This window comes from Triticum urartu, chromosome 7A, assembly GCF_056163025.1.
Source record: "Triticum urartu cultivar PI428250 chromosome 7A, HENAU_Tu73, whole genome shotgun sequence".
Classification (NCBI taxonomy): Eukaryota; Viridiplantae; Streptophyta; class Magnoliopsida; order Poales; family Poaceae; genus Triticum; species Triticum urartu.
Genome location: NC_141879.1, coordinates 62,866,850 through 62,888,791, shown reverse-complemented (window position 1 = coordinate 62,888,791; position 21,942 = coordinate 62,866,850). Strand labels below are relative to the sequence as shown.

The 21,942-nt window shown below is 48.3% G+C and overlaps 1 pseudogene; it reads right to left on the bottom strand.

Annotated features, from left to right (window-relative positions):
* Positions 1 to 11,011: 11,011 nt before the first annotated feature.
* LOC147957808 (uncharacterized) lies at positions 11,012 to 13,289 on the bottom strand (annotated as a pseudogene).
* Positions 13,290 to 21,942: the final 8,653 nt, after the last annotated feature.

Below are 21,942 nucleotides of genomic sequence, written 5' to 3'. Positions count from 1 at the left end.
GCTGATCCGGCCAGGTACCCCATCCGGAGGTGTGCTCCTCCGGGGTCACATGGGCCGAACTCTCGTGGGCCGAAGGCCAGTCGACCCGAGGCTCGTGGGCCCAAGACCCGTGGACCGGAGGCTCGTGGACTGGAGTCCGTGTAGCCTCCTCCTCGGACGAGTCCACCCTAGCAGTCGCGTGCTCGGGTGAAACAGCTGGGGGTGGCGGCGAGGAAGGCGCCGTAGCAGTCACCCTACCTCCTCTCCCACGACCATGTGCCCCACCTCCTCTCTTCCTACCTCGTCCCCTGCTGGGCACCGCGGTCGACAAAGAAGGGCCCGGCGGTGTGGCCATACTGTCCAGCAACGCTCGGCGGAGAGGTGCGTCTGGAATGGAAGACCTCAGACCACGCTCCCGACCAGCGCCCACCATCTTTCAACACCTGCCATGACAAACAGTAAACGAAATTAGTACAACATAAAAAAGACTGACATGAATAATAATATGTGTATCACTTAAGTGTATCATCATCAAGTACAACATAAAAAAATGTAATACCTGACACTACTAATAATCTCGATCAATATCATTAATAAATACATAATCATCATCATCACTATAATCAATGACGGGCTCATAGGGTGCATTGGCGTCAACATGTGCAAGGCCACCTTGACGTAATCGGTCAAGCATTGACAGGTCATCCGCAGTAGTAACCTCTTCTTGTTCCGGCTCTTCTTGTTGCTCCTCTGGGGTGATGTCGGATTCATTGTCGCTGTCTACTTCAATGTTGAAGTATAGCGGTTCTTGAAACGCTTTTTGGAAAGACGTGTCTCTTGGAAGAATTCTCCTTCATATGTGTCTGGGTTAATGTGAGGTTCATAATCCTCTTACTTTGGGGGAGAAAGTCTAGCACGTGGCGGCACTTCATAAACAACATCCCAACCTTTCAGATTTGGATTAGTTTGGCAGGCCCACGGTAGATAGAATACTTGGGTCGCCTGTTGAGCCATAATATAGACATCAGGAACATCTAAATGAATCCTTTGGTTGATTTCAACTAGCCCTATATGTTCATGAGTCCTTCTAGTCTCCTTCGGCTGAAACCAATAACATTTGAAGACTACGACATTCGGTGGGTTTTCACCATAGAACAGAAGTTCATAAATTGCTTCAACTCTCCCATAATACTCGGTACCTCCTTCGCCGATAGCAGATACACAACAATTTGTAGACTTTCGGTCGGCCATAGATAGCTCTTTGCCATAGGTACGAAAGCGATACCCGTTGATGTCGTACTTGTCAAATGAACGGACCTTATAGTCAAAACCATTAGCGACTTGTCTCAATTCGGCGTCCATAGACTCTGAATTAGCCTACAAGTTTAATATGAAAGGATTGTTGCATTATGCACAAATTAGCGAATGAAATGAAATTGTCTAATAGAAATTACCGTTTGTTTGAACCAAGAGATGAAACCGGGATAGCCACCTCCTTGCTTTGCGAGAAGCTCATACTCTTCGACGGAATCCTTTTGGATCTCCGCTCCATACGAGAATATGGTGACGTATCGACTGTATGACATATCCAGGAATAAGAGTAGTTCAAAGGAAATAGAAGTTGCGAAACAATGTACCGAGAACTTACTCGATGTACGGCCGCACTTCTATCAGGTTGTTGATGATATACAACGAAATGGTCCGCCATTCTTCGTTATCCAAAGATACTAGATGTGAAACACCAGCTGGTGCGAGATTCCCTTTGAATAGGCTGAGGTTGGATCCACCCTTTTTAGGCTCGTCAGCATTGTACCGAGGCTTCGGATTATGCAAATGACGATTTTTGGCTTCGTAGTGCACTGCTACGAAGTTTGCCGCCTCCTCTGTGATGAATGCCTCAGCCATCGATGCTTCAATTCTACGTTTATTTTTACATTTTTCTCGAAGTGTCTTTTGCATCCTCTCAGTTGGGTAGCACCAACGATTTTGCACGGGCCCCCCCAATCTTGCCTCGGTCGGGAGATGCAAAATCAAATGCTGCATTGGATTAAAGAAGCCCGGTGGAAAGATCTTCTCTAACTTGCAGATCAACTCCGGCGCCAACTCTTCCATTTCTTCTAGCACGCCAGGCGATAGTTCTTTCGCACAAAGAACACGGAAGAAATAGCTGAGTTCTGCAAGTACTAGCCATTCATCCTCAGGGATGAAGCCACGCAACATCACCGGCATTACCCGCTCAATCCATATGTGCCAATCATGACTCTTGAGACCAAATATCTTCAGTTTATCAAGATTCGCTCCCCTCTTTAGATTCGCTGCATACCCATCGGGGAACATCAACTGCTGTTGCACCCACAAGAGAATTTCCCTCATAGCTGGTCTTCCAAGATTGAACCATGCCTTTGGCTTCGTCCAGTTCTGCTTTCCTTTCGGTTCATTCATGTTTTGTAACGGCCTATCACATAGCGCCTCCAGATCGACTCTAGCCTTAGTATTATCCTTTGACTTCCCATCTATGCCGAACAATGTACCAAAAAGTGCCTCGGCGATATTCTTCTCAGTGTGCATCACGTCGATGTTGTGTGGGCAAAGGAGGTCTTTGAAGTAAGGCAGATCCCATAAGCATGTTTTGTGAGTCCACGCGTGCTTAGTATTATACCCCTTGAAGTACCCTGGACGTTGTGGATCTGGCTCGAGAGCGTTTAACTGATTCAGGGTCTGTTGGCCTATCAATGCAGGTGGTGCAGAGTTTTTGACAACTCTACCCCTGATGAAGTTCTTCTTGTCTTTCCTGAACTTATGGCGAGGATCCAGGAACTGTCTATGCATGTCGAAGCAAGAAAACTTGCGACCGGCCTGAAGCCAACGAAACTCAAGAGCTCCCTTGCATGTGGGGCACGGGAACCTTCCGTGCACACACCAGCCAACGAATAGCGCATACGCCGGCAAGTCATGCGTCGAGTACATGTACCAGACACGCATTATGAAGTTCCGTTTGCTAAAGGCGTCGTATGTCTTGAACCCATTATCCCAGGCTTCTTGCAATTCGTCCTTAAGCGGCTGCATGTACACATTCATATTTTTGCCCGGATAGTTGGGTCCTGGAATTATCAACGTCAGGAAAATGTTCTTTCTTTGCATAATCTGTCCGGGGGGGAGATTGAGTGGAAAGACAAATATGGGCCAACAACTGTATTGGGCTGCCGTCATACCAAACACACTGAACCCATCCGTGCTGATGCCGACACGAGGATGCCTCGGATCTGCCGCTTTGTCAGCATGTAATTCATCAAACTTTTTCCACGCAACACCATCCGATGTGTGTACCATCATCAGATTCCCATCTGCATCTAGTTCGGTTCTTTTGCCTGTTTTGTGCCATGTCATCTGTCTGGCCGTCTCTTCGACCATGAAAAGACGTTGAAGTCTTGGTACGATTGGCATATACTGAAGAACACTAACGGGGATTTTGGTCTGTGTCTTCTCACCCATACTGTTGTCTACCACAATATACCTGGAAGACTTGCAAATGGGACAATAGTTCAAGTCCGCATAGTCAAGCCTAAATAAGGCACATCCTTTCTCACAGGCATGTATCTTCTCATAGGGCATCTTCAGTGCACGGAGGATTTTGTCCGACTGGTACAGGTTTGCAGGCATTACATGGCCTTTGGGTAGAAAGCGTCCAAATACTGTCATAATTGCGTCATAGCATTCTCTGCCCAAGTTGAACTAAGCCTTCAGAGCCATTACTTGTGAGATGGCATCCAACTGACAAAGCTCAGTGTGCTCGTGGAGCGGACGTTTGGAAGACTCCATCATTTCATTGAAGGCCTTTGCAGATTCCTCCATCTCCTCGTCCGAATCCCGAGCATCATCATAGCCTTGCACCATGTTTTCCATCCCGGTACCATGCTCGTCGGTGCGACGACGATCCACCTCAGCTCGGTCACGTTGGGCAGACTCACCATGAAATGTCCACACTGTATAATTGGGCGTAAAACCACTCTTCTGCAGGTGTTTGCCCATTTCAGCCTCTGTCTTCTTTTCCCAATTGCCGCACCGGAAACAGGGGCACCAGGTTTTCTTTTGGCCATTTGCAAATGCGGCTTGCACAAACCCCTTAGTTTTTGTGAACCATTCAGCGCTCCATTTGTTCTGACCAGTGTGACCGGTATACATCCAAGCACGGTCACTCATCTTGACTTTCAGAGCTACTGGACACACAACAATTATATATGTAATTCACCATGTATATATTCATCAGTTGATCTACTTTGTCAATTTTATTACGTCCATGCAACCTACACTCTAATAGGTAATGATAGGTCCTAATCCCACCCGTGTATGTGTAGATTGGGTTTATTTTCCCATGCTATGCTCCGGATCCGACGCAAAATTTCGGCAGCACCTCCCCGCTGTTCTCCTGATACACGTCTCTGCAATAAACAGAGAGGATGTGTACCCGGAGAACAACAGGGGAGGCGCTGACGAAATATATGCGTTGGATCCGGAGCAAAGCATATGGGAAAACGAACCCAATCTACACATACTCGGGCTGTCCATGGATAGCGTTGGATAATTCGAAAGAATCAAGGTTATAAATATGCAAATGCATGCATATTTATACCTATGACACTTTCGAACGGGAGACACATATTGGTTACGCATACTGATGATTCAAGACACATATATAGCTAGCTATCGAGTTTCATGGGAATAGATAAAATAATTAATGGGGAGGAGGACTTGTCATTTGTGCTCACCCACGAACGAAGGGGCAGAGCTCGTCAAACGCATGGCGAGGTCGTCGAACACCAAACCTCGCAGCGATGAAACAACTGCACATTTAAAACTACACGATCAACACAATTATATATGATGTTTTTCATAACAAAATCGAAAAATATATGACCTAACTAATAATTCACAAATATATGACCCCGTCGGCCTCTGGAAGCCAAAGAACACCTTTTCGGGAGGTGTCGGGGTGCCGTGTCGGAGTCGGGGTGCTGGTTCGGGGTCGGGGGGTCGGGGTCAGGGGGTCAGGGGGTCGGTTGTCGGGGTGTGGTGTCGGGGTCGGGGTGTCGTGTTGGGGTCGGGTGTCGGGGTGTCGTGTCGGGGTCGGGGTGTGGTGTCAGGGTGTCGGCGGTCGGGGGTCGGGGTCGGGGTGACGGGCCGGGGTGTCGGGGTGGCGTGTCGGGGTCGGGGTGTCGGGGGTCGGGGTCGGGGTGTCGGGGGTCGGGGGTCGGGGGTGTCGGGCCGGGGTGTCGGGGTGGCGTGTCGGGGTCGGGGTCGGGGTGTGGGGGTCGGGGTCGGGGTGTCGGGGGTCGGGGTCGGGGTGTCGGGCCGGGATGTCGGGGTGTCGGGGGTCGGGGTCGGGGTGTCGGGGTGGCGCGTCGGGGTCTTCTTCTTCTTCTTATTCTTTCTTCTTTCTTCTTCTTCTTTTCTTTCTTCTTCTCCCTCCTCCTCTTCCTCCTCCTCCTCCTCCTCCTCTTCTTCTTTCTTCTTCTTCTTCTTCTTCTTCTTCTTCTTCTCCTTCTTCTTCTTTCTTCTTCTCCTTTTTCCTCTTCTATATTGTTCTGTTTTTCAACTTTCTTCTTATTCTTCTTCCTTTTTTCCTTTTTCCTCTTCTTCTACTTCTTCTTCTTTTTTTCAACTTTCTTCTTCTTCTAATAATCTAAACCTAAATCTAGCACTAACCTAAACCAACCACTAACCTAAACCTATCAATAACCTAATTAAACCTAAACAGCAAAGAAAAATAGTAGAAAAAAACAAAAAAATGCTCACCTTGGCTCCTCTTGATGGAGGATGGAGGGGGCGCCGCGGGCGCAGGGGCGGCGATGAGCCTGGCTCCGGGGCGGCGGCGAGCCTGGCTCCGGGGTGGTGGGCGCGAGGCGGACGCAGGGGCGGGGGGGGGGGGGGGGGGCGAGGCAGACGCAGGGGCGAGCCTGCCTCCGGGGGCAGCGCGGGCGCAAGGGCGGCGGCGAGCCTAGCTCCGGGACGCAGGGGGCCCGCAGCAAGCCTGGCTCCGGCGCGGGCGACGGGACGCCGGGGCAGTGGCGGGTGGTGGGGGCGACGGGGCGAGGGGCGGTGGGGCCAGGGGGCGGTGGCGGGTGGTGGCGGCGGTGAGTGGTTGGGACGGTGGGGCGACGGGGCGAGGGGAGGTGGGGCAAGGGGCGGCGGTGGGTGGCGGGGGCGGCAACGGGTGGCGGTGGTCGTCGGGGAGGAGAGGGGGACAGATCGAACAGAGAGAGATGGACAGGGTGGGGCGCCGTTAGTAACCTAAACGTTTGCCGTCCGCCCCCCTTTGCCATCCGCTTACTTGCTCTTTGCCGTCCGCTAGCAGACGGCAAAGATGGGGAGCCGTTAAGTTTTTTTAAACCAGCTCGTCAGTGGGGCCCCCTCCCTCTTTGCCGTCCGCTAGCAGACGGCAAAGAAGCTTTGCCGTCGGCTAGCGGACGGCAAAGAACTGGCTGATGGCAAAGAAGTACTTTGCCATCAGCTAGTTCTTTGCTGTCTGCTTTTGGGTAGCTGATGGCAAAGAGCTTCTTTGCCGTCCGCAAGCAGACGGCAAAGAGCTGGCAGATGGCAAAGTAGCTGATTCCAGTAGTGAGAGTCTCGAATTGCAAGCCGAGCATCGACTTGCAACTAGGAGTGTGTGTGTGTTCGTTGAGAGTCCTGTTTTTACTTACGATATTATGTCATTTGTTTATTCCATGCTGTGTAATGTAATTGGGTTGCACAAACACTAGATTGGTTGCTTTGTTAGTCTAAAACCAACGAAAAACGTATGTATGATTTGTTTCATTGCTTTTTAGGCAGGATTAGGTTGTCCAAGTGAAAATGAATGACATTTTGTGCATTCGAACACTGAATTATACATGTTTTCCTTTTCTTTTTCCGCAACAGCTCTCCCTGGAAAATCTAAGAATACTTTTGACTGTTATATATAGGCCATGTATTTGTCAAAAAAAATTGAAACATAAATTTCAGTATTTACTACTTCATGCAAATTAGGTAGGATATGTAAGTTTTGTAAAGTTTTTTGGGACCCTTTTTGGATACTTAATCTTACATTTTTTGAATCCAGCACCTACTCTCATAGACTGTATTGTACTGTATTTAAAGAAGTCTATCCTTTTTTTGCCTTAAAAGACGATTTCAGAGTTAACATACAAAATGATATTTTAGTTCTGGACATAATTTTCATAGAGCGAATACATCTTTTTTTCCTTACAGGGTTTGTAAGTCTATACAGATCATGTATCAATTTTACATAAGTCTGTAATAAAAAATAACACTTTTTGTGTGTGTTACACATGGGGAAAGTATCAGGTGCTCCAAAGCTTGGTGTACTCCCGATGCTCCAAATTCAAAAAAACAATTCTTAAATGTTTCAAAAAATCAGAAACAATTATGAATGTTCATAAGGAATGTGACTACAACTCCTAAAAATTTCAGATCCAAACTCGAAATGCACATCGAGAAACAAAAAGGTGAAATCCAGATGTGAATAGTATCAATGTTGTTTTTGACTTTTTGTTACACTATTCATGCTGGATTTCACATTTTTTTCTCAATGTGCGTTCCGAGTTTGGACCTGAAATTTTTAGGGGTTGTTGTCACATTTCTTTTGAACATTCACATTTTTTGTCAGATTTATTTGAAACATTTAAGAAAGTTTTTTTGAATTTGGAGCAACGGAAGCACCCTAAGCTTGGGAGCACCTGATACTTTTCCATTACACATGTCATTCGCAGGGGCTATCAGGGTTAAATATGGAGAAGAAAAAGTGATAAACCTTTGCAAACAAGTGGTGCCTATTTCGTGCAGTAGCCTTCTCTTTTAGTCCCACTTAGCGTTTTTGTTTTTGTCCACTAGCCTATTTTCAGGCCCATCAGAAACAACCTGTTTACTAGGCTTGTTTAAAAAAAACTTGTTCAGTACTCATAGCAGGCCAAGTAAAGACAGGTGGTGTGGTAGTGGGCGCGCGAGTTCTTTTTCTTGGGCTGGAGGTGCACGCAACAACAAAAAAACAAACAAACAAACGATCAAGAGGACATGGCGGGGGTTATTTGTTTGATGATGTGTGCAGATGTCACACTTAGATGTGAAATAGTTATGTCACATCTAGATGAGTCCTAGACACACCCGTTAATGGATTGACAACTCAAAACGTATGGTATGCCGAAGAAGACACATTTTCTATTTTGTTTTGAGTTCAAGGATTCCACGCTATTATGACCGGATTACTATGGAAATGCAAAAGGAGTTGCTCAGGTCACATCTTACTTAACCCCTTCATAGAAAAGTCCAATGCCAAAAGCCCTCCCAAAATCCTAAGTTCTATCGTGCCTAAAAGTTCACTTTTTCAGCTACCTGGACTGTGCAGGCACTTATCCCTGGACTGTCCGGGTGCATTGGTTTTGTCAACCGAAGCTCAAAAAGGTTGACCGGAGATTGACAGAACTGTTGATGAGTCCAAATTATATGATTTTTTTGGTCTTTATTTTGTGCCTACATAATAGACTTTGTGGGATTTTACTGCGGTCGCTCATGTCCTTTTATCGGTTTTCCTCAGGATGCGTGTTTGGAAGAAAAGGATGTACTAAGGAAAAACTCCGGAAATGCTGATAAAATCACGTCAATAAATGTGATATATTATTGACATAAAAGAATGAAGTGCCTGGGAAGAAGTTGGAGACGCGCGACGGTTCCAAAGTGCAAGACGGCGACTGGTACGAGCGCTTGCACTCATACCCGTGGTCGTACCAGCTGTCGGCGCCTCCTCTTGGTCCCTGTGGAATCATATCGGAGATCAGACACGCACAGACTCCAGAAACTTGTCCAGAACACACAAGCCTAACCTCCGGAAGGCATCCAGAGGAGGAATCGATGCCAGGACTCCGCCGCTGCAACACCGCATCAAGAGGGCATCTTCTTCTACACTAGCATCTCATATCCATCCATTTGTAATACAATAGTTGGTGTGGATCCAATCTTGTATTACTTTTGTGCCATCACCTTGTTCATCATGATTTGTTCCGGGATGTTTGTACCCTCGATTTGCTGGTAGTTTACCTAGTTCTTCGGGGATATGAAGAAGCCTTAGTATGAATAAGAATGATTGGTACTAGGATTTGACATCCTCTTTACATGTTTATGTTAACAGTCTTCTTGATGTTGGGTGAAGTCGACCATCCAACATATGCCAATTCGGATAGAGGGTTATTGCCGCTGGCATGACGGCTGGTTGTGGAGGTAGGTTAGTGTCAAGGCATTTCTCCCATCGTGCCTGATCATTGCAGAAGGGGTTAAAACGGAGACCGCTTTTAGCCGTGTCCATGGGGAAACCCTTAATTGTCATTCAGTACCGGAGTAGGGATGAATGGCAGTGGCGTCGTTGATACAGGGTTGCTGCGTGTATGCATGTATTTGTACTTGGCTCCACCTACAAATAGAAACATATAAACTGGATTAGGAATCCGACATAGCATTATGCCTAGTCATCGGTCGTTTAGACACATACTAGTGGGGAATCCGGACTCCTGGGAACGCTTTAGTCCTATCAATCATAAACAAGATAAACGATGTCGCCTACAAGCTACAATGGCCACCCCACGCCGTAGTCCACCCAATTTTCCACGTCTCCCAGTTGTGGCAAGCGCTCCTTTCAGGTACCATGGTCTCCACTGATTCCCTGTCAACAAAGACTTTCTATGTCAAAATCCTACAATCCCAATGGCGCAAGGATGGCTCCATTATTGAGCAAGTGAAGGCACGCTGGTCTAATGATGCTGAATATGGGGGCAAGCCTCGATGCAAGAAGAGGGGGATGTTAGTATCACTGGCATGCCTGACCCACTAGGCAGAGGCACACGTGCAAGCAGGAAAACACCTACGTACTTATTCATTAGCCAGAACCCTGACGGCTGACCACAACGCACACGCTGGACAGCACCAGAGTCACTGGACCTAACTGCACCCATTGAAGCCTAGCCAGAACATCACGTACTTATTCTCCAACACAAGGCTGCATCATCATCCAGATGATAAAAAGCGATGACGGGGGGCGGCTACCAACCCTAATTCCCCTTTGCCCATTCGTCCAATTCATGTATTCGAAATTGTAATCGAGACCCTATAAATCCGAGCTAGGAGAGTGTAGATCGAGTCCACAGTATCACTTGTCTAACATTGAGATAGACTTGAGGAAGAAGACGAGAGAGACCGAGGAACATAATATTCATTTCACATTCAGTGTTGATTACAGACAACTAGTTGAGCTTATATAATTTCTCAGATGGCCCATGGGACATAACGGTCGACACACACTTTCGGCCTGTGAAGAAGTGGCGCGAGACCGGATGACATCATGGGATGGAGGGGCGGCAAATCCACGGCTTGCCCCTTCCATCATACGAAGGCAGCAGGAAGCAGCTAGGAGAAGGGTCTGCCAGTCTCTTACTGCAAAACACTCAACCTGAAACAACACATGACGCATCCTAGGTTCTCTTGCTTCTTATTCCTGCGGCTGCGTCTACAAGGCATGTGTTTGATAATCCAGAACTGAAAATCTTCCATCCAAAATAATAGACCAGCGAAATTAACAAGAAATTCACTTGTGGACACAGTTACATTACCCAAGATATAGGTTCAGTGATGCATGCAGAGATGCAAGAAAATTCACTTGTGGATGCAGACCATAAGAGCAGCAACGCACATCTAAATCAACCAGTATGAACCCTGATCTGGACACTTGATCAAACTAACATGACTTGTTGTTAGCCTTACACATAAACAACACCTCAGCATCTTTAACATACCACTGGACAAAATAAATCGCTAAACAGTCGCTCCACAACTAAGTAAATGGTGTGATCTTTTACTCTCATCCTTGTTTTTCCCTTGTAATTTCCCGGCTCTGCCGGTTCCTCTTCTTAATGAATGAAAAGTAGCGCTGCTACATTTCGTCAAGAAAATAAACAACTAAGTAAATGGTTGGGTTGGTTGCATCAAATCAGAATCAGATACCGTAGGTCCTCAGGTCATCCACTTTGGCCACGAGGCAGGACCAAGCTACGCTGAACACAACCGTGCAGAAGGGAAGCTTGCATATGGCAGTACTGGTGGCGGATCTCTTGGGTATCAACTCTGTAACAGATTCTGCGTACATACGTCCACTCTTTCTATAGGCCTCTATAGAAAGCTTGAGCCAGCCATCTTTTACCATGTAGACAACATTTCCGATAATGGGGATGACACCGTCAGCCGGATCCACATGGAGTGTCCCATCCCGAGCATCAAGCAGTACAAAGTGTCTATGCTGTCAGTACCAGAAACGACATGGATTCCTGACTTTGGGGGACATATGCCCTCGATTACTTCAGCACAGATGACGGTGGCCTCGGCCGCTTCGGCGATCAGGGAGGAGGTGACCTGTAGGGAGCACAACTCACCGAAACAGCTGGTGCGCATGATGTCGTGGTCGCCTATGCCTGCTTCGGCGAGTTTGTCACTGGGATCACATTCGTATACCAGCACTTTGGAGATGAAATCATTGTCTTCATGCTCTGGTTCTGCCCTTCACTTTGAGTTGGATCTCAATGTCGACTGGGCCGGTGAAGACAATCGCATGATACGGGCCGGTCAGCGCCAAAAATGGATCCTCCAAACATCGGTAGCACTACTCATTAACAAATAAATCAACTACAATAAAGAAATAAGAACACAACATAATATAGCCAACCCCACATAAATGAAAATAGTACTTGACCACACCGAGTTAATTGCATCAAACCACCACATTTGGGGCATCGATTGCAGAAAACCACCTAGTCCCTAATTTTGTGCAAAAATCATCGTGTTTTCAGTAAATTTTTTGCAAATTGCACTGATCAGGTGATTTGTCCCATTTAACCACTTTCTGACAATTGGGGCCAGATTGTAACAGCAAAATTTTTACACACACCGCCCTTGATCTAAAACAGAAAAGCAATCAGCCCCCCACCCCCCGGGTAGAGGCGCGCTGGGCGTTGGGTTCCTAGCCTCCGCCGTGCTGCTTGGCCGGGGACGCCGGAGCAACACGCTGGGCGGAGGGCTTGCGCGTCGGGCTGCCGGCTGCGCATGGTTGGATCTTGCCGTCGGGCCAGGGGGACAGTCGGGAAGAGGAGCAGCTGCGCCTCGGCCATATGCAGGGGACGCCCAGGCCACTCGACGCCCAGGAGCGTGGTGCCATCCGCCGGCAGCAGCGAAAGTTCAACTGCTGCTCGCGACCTTGAAGACCGGCGGTGCCCTGGCCCTGCATTGGCCGCGCCTCGGCCATCTGCAGGGGACACCCAGGCCGCTCGATGCCCAGGAGCGCGGTGTCGTCCATGGCCCTGCCGTCCAGAGCTAGTAGCGAAAGCTCGATTGCTGGTTGTGGCCTTGAAGGCCGGCGGCGCCTTGCCCTGCCGTGGCCGCGCCTCCAACACTCGACCACGGACGAGGCCGCCGTGATTCTATGGGCCGCCGCCGACGAGGCCGTTGTGCTGCACCAGGCCGCCGCACGGTGGGACGTCGAGGACGACGGTGCCATGCCCGCGTTCAGCAGCAACTCCACCGCGGGGACTTGCGACCCGGACGCACTGCTCAACTGCTTCGAACTCCGGTGAGGACGAGCTCCTGCACGTCGTGACCCTTCTGCTCCGGCGAGGCGAGGCGTGACGTAGTGATGAGGAGGGATGCCACCCCGCCCACGAGGCAAGGCCAGGGAGGAGGGAGGCTGTCCCGCCGGAGTCCGCCTCGCCGTGGCCAGCCACCACCTCAGAGGAGGAAGGCGACAGGGTGGGAGGGCGGCTGATTGCTTTTTTCCTTTTTTTTGAATAAGGGTGTCTTTGTGAAAACCAAGGAGGTGTAGGTCATTTTTTACCGGATCATCTCCTTACAATCCGGCCCCACTTGTCAGAAAGTGATTAGTCAGGCTAAATCACCTGATTAGTGTAATTTGCAAAAAGTTTACTAAAAACGCGGATATTTTTGCACAAAATTAGGGACTAGGTGGTTTTGTGCAATTGATGCCTCAAATGTGGTGCTTTTTTGCAATTACAGCACAACTGTTGAGTGAGATGGCAGGCGTCCCTCCTGAGTCTAAAGATAATGTTAAGATTATGATCAATGGAGTCCCGGGTGGCGACCAGGCCCGGGCCGTAGACCTCGAGTTGCCACTCAAGATAACCACCATTGATCTCCATGACTCTGATGCAGAAGATCTGCAGGCAGGTCACGCCTGCATGTGGTGGGGTGCGTTTGCATGTGAAAAGCATGGCTCTCACGCACGCTGCAGCAAAAGTCACAAAAATCAGCCCAGAAATCAAACATTGCCTAAAGAATTCAGGTTCAGTACATACTACAAGATGCAGTCTAGCTACAATGAAACTAATCTACCAATCTCCTTTTTCTCGATTGGTAAGGGAAGAGCAAGAATCAGATGGGTAGTAAGTAGATTACAGTAGAATTCAAAGGAGCCACACTTGTCACCCCAGGTTTTTTCCCAGTCGCGACGGTACGAAACCAGGTCCTTCTCCTCCACCAAAACACCCGTGGTTGATTTTCCTTTGGCACAAATCCTCCCTGCTAGTTGGCATGATAATGAATCAACAAGTTCTTGTACTGTTTGTGCTGATGGTGGCTGGGCAGTATCTCCGGCATGTTCATCACACCTGAAAGGGAACAAGCTCCAAGAGTAAGATAAGATATTTTAGCTTTAGAACTACTGCTCAGCGCTCTCCGAACACAAATTCCACCAAATCAGTGACAAGTTCACTGCTCTCTGTACACATTATTCCACCAAATCAGTGACAAGTTTAGTACCGAGTTGCTCGACAATCTTTATCTTTACCTAATAATAAAGCAAATTGACTTTCATTCGTCCGTCACGACATTTTTCAGAAAAGTCCCTCTCTTTTCTTGAAATCAACCCGCCGTCCGGATTTAAGTCACACCCGAACCGTTATTTTACATTTTTTGAAAAAAACCCTGATGTTTTAGGTAATTCATCCATGGATCATATTTAAGTCAAACAAATACTTTTTAAAATCATCCATATCTTTTAAACCGTAATCCGATTTGAACATGTTATATATGAAATTTGATTAGAAAAATATGTAGAATATGAATATGAGATTATTTTTACCTGTTAAGTACTTTTAAATATTATTTTGAAATATATTTGAGTCGAACCAAATGATTTTCTAAATTATCTGTATCTTTTAAATCGTAACTTCGATTTTAACATATTATATATGAAATTTTATTGGAAAAATGTGTGGAATCTAAATATGATGTTAATTTTACCTATTAAATATTTTAAAAATATAGTTATGGAAGCAAACTTATAATTCAGTTTTTTCATACCGGCGTCGATCGGGATTGCAAATAAACACCCCACTATAACCATATACGAAAAAGAAAACATTGATAACTACACATGCATGCCTCTGAAAAATGTCGCAGGGGAAAACAACAGATTTCTCATCGCGAGAGTGAGAGAAAGCGAGAGAGAGAGACGCCTTATGATTAACCATATTTAACACACGTTTTTTGTTGTTTTGTGTGAACACTGAGGCCATCGCCGGCGAGGGTGAGAACGAGGATAAGCGGCAACACAAATATGAGGCCTTGCAAAAATAAAGGAGATGGACCTATTGTGGTCTTAAGTGATGGTTGTTGAGTTAGGAGCGTGTGTTATTTTTCTCTCCCGTTGCAACGCACGGGCTCTTTTGCTAGTTAGTCTAATAGGAAAACCCTAAGACAACTAGTCTAAGACTAATGTCGGTGGTGACCATAGTGGTTGGGAAGGATGAAAAGGTAAGCGGGAGAGAGAGAGAGAGAGGAGGCGGGGGCGTTACTTGCTTGCCGCGGCGTCATTGTCGGTGGCATGCACGACGGCCGGGCTGCTCCTCGCGACGGCGATGCCGCGTCCCGCCTCCGACAGCTTGAATAGCGATGGTGTAGATGCTCAGCAACTCTGCCGGGTTCAGCCTCCTGTCGTACTTCTCAGGTATCTCTGGCTTGAATGTGCGAATGGACGGCCAATGGACTTGCCGCAGCTCTTGTATAAAGGCAGGGCAGCCGACCTCGAAAGGTAGGCACCCGCCAACACCGAGCGCAGGCTCGTCGACGTTGAGGCCGCCGCACCCGTCGGTCTGGCGGAGGTCGTCGTGGCGTCGATCTATGACGACATTCGTGTCTCACCACCGCCTATCCTCTGGGGCTCGACGTTGGCCTGGACGTGCTCTAGGGTCAGAAGAGGCCATCAAGACGTCATCGGGGTCTTGATTTAGCTGCGCCCGCGTGGGCTGTCGTGGTGGGGACTGCACCATGGGGACGCCCCCCTCTGTTCGGCCAGCAGTACGATCAGTTACTGTCGGTTGGGGATGTCGTGGCGGGCCAGCTCGTCATGAGCCCTCAGCATCGGTGAAACCGAGTAGGCTCTGGATGGTGGCACGCCATTCATCTATCTACTCAGCCGCTGGCGGAAAACCTCAGCAGCAACTGAGCTCGCGCCATAGCCTCTGTGGCTGTGCTTGGCATAGATGTTGATGACGTCGACCGCACCATCGCCTGGCTTCTGATGGTGCCAGCTGTGGCAACGGTAGTGGTGCCGCGTCCACGCAGTTGTGGGACGACCACCTAGGGAGCGGGGTCGCGCGGCGGTGGTGCTTGAGGGTCAGCGGCTCCGTCGGGCACAACGGTCTGGTCGGCTCGTCCGGGAGGAGGCACATGGGTTGTGGCGCTCCCGTGGTGGGGGCGGCCGGAGGGTGATTATTCACCCCGGACCGAGAGTCGTTGCTGCGGTTGTGCCCGTCAATGGGAGGAAAGGGTGCATATGGAGTGACCCCCTCGCCCACACCTCATGGAGCGTGACCGCCAAGGCGTTGCTGATGTTGTTCTCCGCCACATCTCCAGCCCCCGTGTCCGCCGCGGGGGGAGTGGCGATGGCGCCACCTGCTCGAATCATGCCCCCAGAAGCGTTCACGTCCTCGCTCGCCCCCGCATCCTCCAAGGCACTAGAGGCCGCGGGCGGCGGAGCCTTCGATGTGGACGGATGAGCCGAAGGGCCGGACTTCTTCTTCTTAGGCGCCATGGTCGATGCGTCGTCGAAGACAAAGATGTCGATGAAGATGACGCACTGCGCACACTTTCAGGTTCGCGCAAGCGAGCCCCTACCTCGCGCGCCAAAGGTGTCACGGGATATCCGCGACCACCTATGGGACCAGGAGGCCCCTTGCTGGTTCGGCAGGGGGACGTCGCATTGCGCAAAGAGCAGACCAATGCACGACAGCACGGCAGAGAGCACACAAGCAATTTACCCAGGTTCGGGCTGCCGTGAGGCGTAAAACCCTACTCCTGCTTTGGTTCATTGATGGTGGAATGGAGGTGGTGAAGCATAGTACACTTGCCCGGCAGGGGTTGCCTTGGGGTGGCAGCGACTATGTGCGTATGGTCGTGTGGGTTCGTTAACTTTTCAACCCTTCCTACGGGTGCCATGGGCCTCCTTTTATAGATCAAGGGGTCACCACAATGGCAAAGTAGTCATTATCCACTGATATGATAGCAAACAGTGCTATCATACCTAACTCTGCGGGCTGACAGGGTGCATTAAATGCACCGCTTAGTGTCGCATCACTGGTTGCCTGGCAAGGCTTGCCGGGCTATCTTGCCAGCTCTGCGCCTGTTCTCTTAACACATAGCAGGACGAGTGTCATCTGTGGGTTTCTTCGGTAGGAAATGGCCGCCATGTGGCGAATGGCTGCCACTTAATCACCCTGCGGCTTGACACCTCACCGATTGACGACGTGGGTCATGCTTGAGTGCTTGGTGGGGTGGTTCTGCCCGGCGAGTCCTGGCAGACCTTGCCGGGGTGCCTGGGTTGCCTGCTTCTGGTGGTGGCCTTGCCTTTGCCGGGCTCGCTTGCCCGGCAAGGGATGCCCTTCTCTTGCCGATATATTGCTCCTCTGGCTTGATCTTGGTCCCTCTGAGCTGCATATTGGTTCTTCAAATCTGTTGGTCCCTCAATCTCTAACGTAAGCTGGTGCCTCAATCTTGTTCTTGTGCCTGTGCACAGTCTGAGCAACGGACCCAAGGTCTGTTGCACACTTGCACTGACAATCTACTTCATACATATACAAGTGCATCTTCTCCTTCACATGTGTCTACCTGATTCCTTCTTGATTATATACTACTTGACTCCTCTCTCATGTGCATGCATAGGTGCGAGCGGAGCATCACCTTCATCGAGGAGAAGTTCAAGCTCAAGAATATGCCTACACCATCCATGAGGAAAACATGGAGGAGAAGAAAGAAGAAGCAAGGAAAAGCTCTTGGAGATCCTCGAACAAATCGAGAGGTGGGTAGTCGTCCGAGGGAGGGAGGGGGAGGGGCGCATTGGGGAATTTTTCGCCTAGGGTTTCCTCTCCTCTCTCCCTGCGAGCTCCGAGATTGGGGAAATTTTGTGGCGTGTGTCACCTTGTATTACAAGACCTGGCACTCGGCATGCCTATAAAAAGGTGTACGGCTCATGTTGGCCTTTATTAAAGGGTTGTGTGATCGTGTCATGCCAGCCTGAAGGCCTTGGCTTGAGGATCAGCCTGACACGACTGATAGCTAGCATGCATTAAAATGGCCAAAACAACCCTATTTTTTTAAAAAAAGATTTCAGTCTAAAAGCACCAAACAATGCTAAAAGGCCCATGCCGAGCCAGCCTGGCATGGCAAATCCTATTCCCCGCATAGCGCGTATGTTGGTGAAGCATGATCAACCGCATACTCCTCGCCCGCATGTTCCTCTTTCTATCCCCTTAGTTTTTTCGTTTTTCCTTTGTTATATTACCCTTTTTTCTTTCATTTTCTTTTTTTTTCTTTTTTTTCTTTCCTTTTCCTTTTGCCAATTTGTAAACATTTTCCTAAAATATGTAAAAAAATAAAATCACAAACAATTTTTCCATTCATGAACTTTTATGAAAATTGTGAACAAATTTCAAATTTGTGAACATTTTTAGAATTCAAGATTTGTTTTTGAAATTCCTGAACATATTTTCTCAGATTTGTGAACATATTTTTGAAATTTGCGGAAATTTTGAAAATCATAAACATTTTATGAACTCGTGAACAGTTTTTTAAACCACAAACATTTTCGGAATTTGCTGACATTCTTGTGAATTTTTGAAACATTTTTGAAATTCATGAGAATTTTTAAAATTCATGAACATTTTTTTTCAAAGTAATGAACATTTTTTTGAATTCTTGAATTTTTTTTGAAAACCATGAACATTTTTTTAATCTGTGAACATTTGTTGAAAATTGAGAACATTTTTTGAACTCCCTAACATATTTTGAATCCAAGAGCACTTTTCAAATTCTTGAAGATTTCTTGAAATTCGAATTTTTGTGTGAAATCATGAACATTACAAAGCTAAAAAACAAAACTAGAAAAAATGGAAGGAAACAACCAAGCGCGCAATACGCCCACACATTTGCTGGACGAAATCCTCGACGTGAGGAGGAAGTGGGTGTGTGTTTTGGCACTCTCCCCCATTGCTAACGAGGAGGTCTCTTAAGGCTTGTGTTGGGGGGATGACCCCTGGGTAGGCTCAAGACGCTTTTTAAAAAACATAGGGGCGGCCAAGGACCATAAATCATGCTGACCCTCTAGCCGCCTCCCCAGCAGTGGGCCGCCTAGGCACGGCGCCGTGCCCGGGCCGACTGGTCGCAGTCGCCAGCCAGCGGGGTCAGCGCCTATCCAATCCCACCATACGACAAGACCCCTAGAACATCGTGGAGAGCGTGGCTACAGTGCCGCTAACTGGGGAGACCGAGACGTCAGAGCGGCTCGACACTATGGGGGCACAATGCCAACCACTCCGTGACGCCATCCCTGACGGGTTATAGTGACACACAACCGGGGGCCCCAGCAGCCGACGAGCCCCATTGAAGGCTGGAGAAACTGGCGGTAGGGCCCCATCCCTCTTTCTTTATCATTTGTAACCTAAGAGGTCCAACTATAAGACCTCCCAGGAGCCCCCTAGGAGGGGGTCGGCTCATTTTACAGACACCCACACACATATGCGAGGGAGAGAGGAGAGCTAGCTCTTTCTTCTTCCTCCACCCAAATAGCTCCAGGAGCACCATTGTAAACCCCGTGATTCTCATAGTTGATCGACACGACTAGGGGTATTACCCAAATCATAGGGCCCCGAACCTGGGTACGTCATGTGTCTCGCATGGCTCGTGCCTAATCTCGCTTCCGAAACCCACCGGCGCACTTCGATTGCAACCACACTCGATAAGCCATCTCATAACATCTGTCATGAGAACACCACAACAACTTGGCTTTTAGGATCAGCTTTGTTCCATGGCGAATAAGCCTTTTTAATGGAGTTCCATGTCGAACCAAAAATCTATGCCCACAGGTCGGCCTTAAAAGCACGGGCCATGTGGTTAGGGTTTTTTTACGCGAAATTAAGGAGCTTTATTGCATGATTGAGATCTGGTTACATTCAGCTAAGAAGCTGCTAACTAAGAAGGGTGGACAAGAGTCCAACCAAACATCTGATTCCGAAAGAGTAGTCCCATGTTTCGTGCAAAGATCAGCCAAACAATTGGCTTCTCTTGCGACATGCTGGATGGAGAAGGAAACAAAGTTTGCAGCTCTTCCCTTGATTTCATCGAAGGTAGGCTTCACAATCGATCTGGGACTGTGATGCGAGTTGTAAAGGTTCGCTACCTCCAAGCAGTCCACCTCCATAACCACGTGCGAGAAGCCCCTCAGCTGGGCAAATATCACTCCCTCTCGCAGCGCTGGGGTTTCGGCAATGAAGGGGTCAGTTACAGCGGGGATTGGCTTGCTCCATCTGCCAATGAAGGAGAGGTGTGAGCGAGCAACTCCTCCCGCGCCTCCCACCTGGAGGTGTGTGTCGAGAGCGCCATCCGTGTTGGTTTTGATCCACCCGGGCTGCGGTGGACTCCAGTTCTGAAACCCCATGTTGCGTCGCTGGATCGTAGGCAGATCTAGTAGAGCCAGGTCATCTCGGGCCCATTTGATCACCTGTGTGGGATCATAGCCTTCCTCATTGTTCGTCCAACGGTTCCGTGAGGTCCAGATCGAGTGCATGATTGCAATGATCTTGCATCTGCCCGAGTCTGAGAACATAGTGTCAACCACTAAGTCTCGCGCCCAAGTGTCGTGGTGTAGCCGAGGAAGTTTCAGACCGAGGACTTCCTTTGCTGCAGCCCAGAAAGCTTGTGCATGTGTGCAATGAACAAGTGTATGCATTAGGTCTTCGTCCATTGCCTTGCACAAATCGCACTGAGAAATGGTGCGAATATGGTGATATTTCATGTTGACGTAATCATGAAGTATCCCCCTGAGAACTCGCCACATGAATACATGAACTCTTGGGGCTACCTTGATTTTCCATAGAGTAGTCCACAACTTTTTTTGTGAAGTTGAAGTTCCCACTGCCGTCCCTTCCTCTAGAGCTCGACGCTCGTTCTAAGTCACAAGAGCACGGTAGGCTGATTTTACAGTGTACTCTCCAGATCTTTCAAGAGCCCACGCCGGGAAATCTTCTCCACCATTGTGCCGAATAGGAATGTTCAGTATGACCTCCGCATCAGGTGCAAGAAAATTCTGACCTACTGTTTCAATGTCCCAAGTCCACGTATGAGCATCAAGCTCAGAGACTCGCTCAAGCGGATCGTTCCCTAGCCGCCCGATGGGCTTGAGGGTAGTAGTGGTGGGGATCCAAGAGTCGTTCCACATAGAGATTGATTCTCCGTTGACAGCACTTTTGATCAATCCCGTTTGCAATGCCGATCTCCCTACAATGATAGCTTTCCATGTTGCTGATGAGGTGGATGGGGCATTGGCCTGCATAAAATCACAGTCCGAGAAATATTTCCCTTTGAAAACTCGGGAGCAAAAGGAGTTACGGTGAGTTATGAGCCGCCAGCCATGCTTCCCAAGAAGCGCCTGGTTAAACTTTTCGAGCTCTCTGAAACCCATGCCCCCTTGAAACCTTTGGTGCTAACAATTTCTCCCATGATAGCCAGTGCAATGATCACCTATCGATAGAGCTGCTCCACCAATATTTTGCCATTGAGGAAGCAATACATACTGAAGGTATGGCTTGAATTACTGACTTCAACAGTACCTCCCTTCCCGCGCATGCAAGATAGTGCTCTGACCAGCCTTGCATGTTGGAGCGGCTTCTCTCTCCAATGTGGTCGAAGGAGCCGCTGGTTATGCGCCCTACCACTGTTGGTAGGTGGTTAGGTTTGACTAGCACTTCTAACTCTAGCCCCGTTTAAGTTTCGTTTTGAAATAACAGAGTCTCTAGTTTTTCTACCAAAATAACAAAGTCTTTCTTTAATGGACGTAATAGTATATAGTTTTTGTGATAAGAAATCATATAACTGTCAGTAGTACTTTATCGTTCTAACTAATGGAGTAAATATTGTTGACGATTTCCCTTGCTAAAATCTAGTGTTCAATGTATGTTTGAAGGGAGATGGTTTGGCCGTGCTTGGGACTCGATCTGCACCCCCAAAACACCGGTGATATGGAGATCTCCGGTCTCAGCTAGCTCAGTCTCTCTGCTCAAATTAAGACGGTGTGTGGCTCAAGAGGGTGGACGTCGGAAAGTGCAAGCATTCTCTTAACCTTATTCTTCTATTGATGGCAACATAGCTATAGGGGGGTAAATACGATTGTTACTTTGTTAGGAATATCTAAAGGTTTAGTCCCCGTTGACGAATTATGTGTGGATCATGGACCAAGTTAACGGATTGACTAACTCACATCTAGATGTTTTTTAGTTATGTCACATCTAACTTGTCCACCACATGATAAGGGGCTGTAAGATTGGTTCAAAATTCTTTTCGTTTGTGTTGTCGATGTGTCTCGCGTAGCTAGTG